This window comes from Poecilia mexicana, unplaced genomic scaffold (genome assembly GCF_051168715.1).
Source record: "Poecilia mexicana isolate PSO_F unplaced genomic scaffold, ASM5116871v1 scaffold_23, whole genome shotgun sequence".
Lineage (NCBI taxonomy): Eukaryota > Metazoa > Chordata > Actinopteri > Cyprinodontiformes > Poeciliidae > Poecilia > Poecilia mexicana.
Genome location: NW_028263392.1, coordinates 289818 through 295817, shown reverse-complemented (window position 1 = coordinate 295817; position 6000 = coordinate 289818).

Sequence of the window (6000 nt, the reverse complement as noted above, 5' to 3'; positions counted from 1 at the left end):
CTCGTCTCCCAACCCTTTTTTTAAAATAAGATTTGCAGAAAAAGAAATTGAGAGGAAGTGAGGTAAGTTTTCACCAGATGTTTCCTTTTTCCCAGTTAGAGGTATTTGTTTCTATTATCAGTTGTAGATGTCAGAGCAGGAAGTTAATTTCCATTAGCTAAACCTTCTCCTTTCTTTGTCTCGCTCACATTTGTTCCATAAGTCCTCCACACCTTTGGACATTCTAATAAGAATCCTTGTTCAAATAATTACATTGGTAATCCTGAGGGAGAGCAAGTGAATTTTTCACAGACGGTGTTTTCCTTTGCCAGTAATACCACTAGCTCTCATATGCTCCAACATCAGCTTCTTGTTCCATTTTTCTTTCTCACTCTGCCTCTCCAACTACAACTCGGTAATCTTTTTCTCACTTCTGATCATCTCTTTCAAAATTCTGTCTGCCATCCTATTAAGCTCCACAGATAATGACTTTCAGCTCTCTGCACGTTTCTCTCCTCTAAGTAGTGTAGATCCTGCAGCATCATTTTCTTTGGAAGACCAGCAGTTATTCTGTTCCGTTCATTTATTCCAAATGACAAGACAAACCCTTTTAAGGGTTGAAGTTAAAACTTCAACCCTTAAAAGGGTTGAAGTAGATTCATAAGAGTCCCATAAAAAGTTTTTACCTGTTACAGATTTCATCTATATTTTTTGTCACATTTAAATGTTTCAGATCATTAAACAAATGTTAACTTGAGTAAGTTTAATGTGAGTTTTCATCAACTTTTTACATTTATTAGGGGAAAAGTTTCTTTTAATTCTCATTTGCTATTAAATTTCTTTAGGTTGATGATGAGTAATATGTTTCTTTTTGAGCTCTTTTGGCTTATTTCATGCCAATGGATATGTTTTATGGTTGGCTAGTGAAATGAAACCAAAAATATAGCCATTTGATGTTAAATTATAATTTTAACAAGAGAGTAATTTTTTTCATATAGGGGCAGATAGATTTAGATAGATTTTTCATCATTTTAAAATTGGGTTTTGCTTTTATTCAGGTTTTCTTTGTCTGATCTTAAAATTAGTACTTCAGGATGTTTATTGTATGAGTCACATCCGTTGCTCATTTTTTGATTTTCTACCATTCTTCAACACAAACTCTCTGCAAATCTTAAAAGTTTGCAGGTCCTTACTAAGATTCTGACTTTTTGTCTTTTCTGTGGAGACAAGTCAAGTTATCAGTGTTATCAATGTAAACCAGATGATACTGAACTGCACATATAGCAGCAGGATTGTTTTCCGAATAAGAACAGATTTCAGATGGTTTCTTTGCTTTCTTTACCTTTTCACTCTTCTTCTGTAACTATTCCATATAAAATTCCACCTTGTTGCACAGAACATAATTCATGGGAGAACTTGTTTCAGTTTCTTTGTACATGCAGATTACTGACAGTAAGCAGTGTACAGCATGTTTTATTTTCTAGCCAATGCAGTAGAAGCCGAACACTGAACAAAATTTTTGTTAAAACCCTGTCTCTCTTTTTGTTCCCTATGTTTTTTTTTTGTTTGTTTGTTTTCTCTCTGACATTCAAGTTTTATATTGGGAGTGGACTTTCTTCTGGTGTTCTTAATTAAGTTTATCTTCTGATCCAGTGTAGCTTTGTCATGCCTGCCTTTAGCAACATTCTAAAGTTTTTTGGGGGTTTTTGTCAGGTAATTGTTGTCATTCTCAGCCTACTTGCTGGCATTTCTTCTATGAGATTATCTTTATTAGGAATCACAGCAGAAGACATAAGAATAATCAAAAAACTAAAATACCAGTCGAGGTGAGTGCCTCTGCATCTTAAGAAAAAATTCACTTTTTACAAGTGTTTCTAATTATGTGATCAGATAAAGAGGTTTTGTATTCAAGCTAGTGTACAGACGCTATTAAATTAGATACCACGCAATGAGTATCTGCAATTTTACACAGATGGTGGGATTGTTGAAAACAATGCAGGTCTTTGTGAGGAAGGTTTTGGTTTGGAAGGTTGCAGCTTGTGGGTTGCCAGATTAGGCCCTCTCCCACACGCTTCACTAAAGCTTGGGGTTCGACTTAGCCACTCAGCAGGATTTCTTTCAGAGTGTGCCCACCCGTGTGTCATTGTTCAAAGCTTCTTGTACACCTCTCAGTGCCAGCATAGCAGCAACACACCAAACTTGTCCAATTTGCCCATCATGGGAGGTGACAGTCGAGAGCCTGAGGGTGGGAGGTCCCTGCTGTGTTTACACAATCTGGCAACCCGCTGTTGCCCATCACCACCCCCTCACATTCCACCGCCAACCCCTCCCATCATTTTACAGTAACCCAGTTTTTTTGCCTTTGATGGGGGTGAAGACGATAGAAAGGCTAATGTTGCTCTGGGGATGTAATATAAGATGTACAATAACCAGTAATAATTAAATTCAGTTTATTTATACAGCTCCAGTTAACAACAGAGGTCATCTCAAGGGGACTCTGGGGAAAAGTCGTCCACCGGTTTCTACCCCACATTCACACCCATTTGTTGACATATTGTCCCTTCCTACCTCTGTCTCATAAACAAACCAGTTCATATTTTCCTTCACCATATGTCAGGGGTGTCCAAAGTTGGTCCTCAAGGGCCAGCATCCTGCATGTTTTAGTTCTCTCCCTAGTGGTTGTAACAACCTCCTCAGCAAGTCAGTGTTCTGCTTAGGCCTTCTAATGAGCCATCATTTGATGCAGGTGTGTAAAACCAGGGAGAAAACTAAAACATGCAGGATGCCGGCCCTCGTGGACCGACTTTGGGCACCCCTGCCATATGTTAAGTAATATACTGTAATATTCAGTTATTTAGATCATGCATTTCAATGAGGTCCATTTGTCAGAGTACCTTATGAAAATAATAACCTCTGAGCAGGAATTAAACATGTTTCATTAAGTTCACATTTCTATATACATTTTTTTATAATAGTCTGATGTAATATTCTAATCTTAAGTATTGTTTTATTGAGATTTAGCCAGAAAATAATCATAAATAACACAAATAAAAGGATGAAAACATAAATGTGAGTGGGTGCTGAGCACCCCCAGACCAGCTAGCCAAACCTTGGTAATAAATCTTTGTTTCTGCACCTCAGAGGGATAGCTCGTGGTTTTTGAAGTGAAGTTCTGCTAAAAGGTTAAACAGAGTTAATATCCTACAGTAGATAACTCTTCTGGTTCTTCAAGCAGCATAAATCCAGATAAATTGGTCGAGTTGGCTTAAATTATCTTAAAATACTCCATCCATAAAAAGTTTCATGTGGTTTTCATGAATACTGCTATTTTTTTGTTTGAGGGTCATGTTCTCTTCAGTATGCCAAGTTTGGCAAAATCCTGGTAATGACCCACTCATTTGATTCAGGTGTGGTGGAGCAGGGTTTCATCTAAAACAAGACAGCAGATCTACAGGGCTGGGGTTGGAGATGTTACCGGCACCAGACCTAGGGGAATCTGGTGTCAGTATCAAGTGGTGCACAGGCAGATGAATCCTGTGCAACCAGATCTGTGGATCACAGAGGAAACGAGTCGTAACAATGTATCTCCGGCAAGAGCTCGTTTATTCTGAGCCGCGCATGCCCAGAGCCAGGAGACTTGTTCTCCCTGTTAGACCCACCGTGGCACGAGAGCGCCCCCACTGGCAAGACACATGCACCTGACAAATACGTGTATGAACAATAAAAATAATAATAATAAAGACAAGATCAATTCTGATTGAAAAAAGGGTGTATTCATCTTTTTTTTTTTTTTTTTTTTACTGTTTCTCAACACACTGCACTCTCCCCCATTTTAAAAGATATCTCCAGACATCTAGAGTAGAACTAACAAATATAACTATAAAAAGTCAGGTTTGTTGCTTGAAATATCTATCATTGTCAAAGTGTCATTGCCCTAAAATGTCCATATTGGCATACAGTCAGAGGTAGCAGGGTAAGACAGTATGGGGCAAGGAAGACATGCGGTCATCAGATTTACTCCAGGTTGTAATGGGTGATAGGATGGTTGACCCAGGTGGTCATATGTCAAGACCTCTCTAGGTTTTACAGCTCTGGCTGACCTCCTTACTGACAGCTCTTCTTCCTCTGACGCGTGCATACCAGGTTCGGAACTATCCCCTCCATTTTCCACCTCATTCTCCATTGAGAATGAGGTGGAATGAATGAGGGACCAGTTAGTGGTGCCACTGGAGGTACTAATTCAGGGACAACCACCAACTGTGTTGGACTTTGCTGTTGCATTTCAGCATTCTGCATTAAATGTTCTGCAGGCTGGAACTCTGAAGCCACTGCTCTGAGATTACTACGGACATTTGGTTCAGAAACATGAGGGATTACTTTACTCCTTTCATAAACAGGAATAGTTCTGAGGACATAGTTGTATCGTTCTTCCTCGTCAGAATTTTCATATTTCTGCTCAACTGTCAGACTGTCATGATTCTGGCATTCATTCCGTTTTCGTGTTTGGTTTGAGGATTTAATCTGTTCATCTTGTTCAAAAGGCAATTCATTAACAGGTAGCAGTAGATTCCGTTGTAAAACACGGAATGTTTTATTTCCAGTTTCTGGTTGTACACGATAGATGGGCCCATCACCGATCCTGTCAACAACTCAATGAATATTTTTCTCCCAAAAAGCACGGAGTTTCCCTGGACCACCTCTCTCAGATAGATTTCTCACAAGAACTCGATCTCCTAGTTGTAATATAACCCCTTTAACATGTCGATCATAATTCTGCTTCCCTTTTGCGGAGGATTTTGCACTGTTATCTGTGGCAATTTTATATGCCTCCTGCATCCGTGAAGCCCATTTTTGTGCATATTCATGTCTAGAATGTTGCTTCTCTTTAGATTTCAAATTAAAAAGCAAATCAATTGGCAAACGGGGATCTCTGCCATACAGAAGAAAGAAAGGTGAGTAACCTGTAGACTCGTGTTTAGTACAATAATACGCATGAAGTATGTGGGGCAGGTGGTCTTTCCATTCAGATTTTTTTTCCTCATGCAAGGTGCGGAGCATTTGAAGAAGAGTTCGATTTAGACGCTCAACTGGGTTCCCCTGTGGATGATATGGAGTTGTTCGAGAATGGGTTATTCCTGCTAGTTGTTGGAGTCAGTGGAACAGGTTGTTCTCAAACTCTTTTCCCTGGTCATGATGTCACTTTTCAGGGTAGCCAAAGCGGGGAATAAAGTCATAAAAAAATCTTCTCAGCTGCCGTTTTGCCTGATTTGTTCTTAGTTGCATAGGCTTGTGCAAAGCGAGTAAAATTATCAACCAGAACTAGAACGTACTCATAACCATCTCTGCTTGGTTCAAGGTGCACATAATCTATAGAAATGAGTTCAAAAGGGCTGCTGGTTGTTATTGAGCCCATTGGTGCTTCCTGAAGCTTGTTTGGTTGTTTCTGCTTGATACAACTGCATCTTCGATGTCATTTTGCATAAAAGGCCAATAAAACCTCTCTCTGGCAAGCTGGATGACTTTGTCAGCACCAACATGTCCCATATCATCATGTAGTGTTTTTAACACTGTTTGCTTCAGTTTGCTGGGTAAAACTAGCTGTTTTCTGTGTTCAGTCTGTCTGTACAATACTTCCCTGTCCAATGTTAGTCTTTTCCACTCATTTACCAGCCTGTGTGTCTCTCGACCCATCTGACTCTTATCTTTACTGTTTGGCTTCCACCTCTTCATTTTCAGGTTTATCACCTCACAGATGACGCATCATCCCTCTGTGCCACACTAATATTATCTGGGGTGATAACTGGGGTGCCTTCACTGTTTGTGTCATCATCAATGTGGTGCAAATTTAATGCAGCCACCCATGGTACATCACCACCTCTCATAGCTTTGTCCCCCTGCCAGATTGCAGAAACCACCTCTGGGAGCATGACTTCTGTATATTCAGTCAGATGTTTCTCTAGAGGGACTGGGTAACGGGAGAGGGTGTCAGCATCAGCATTAGTTTTTCCAGGTCTATACTTT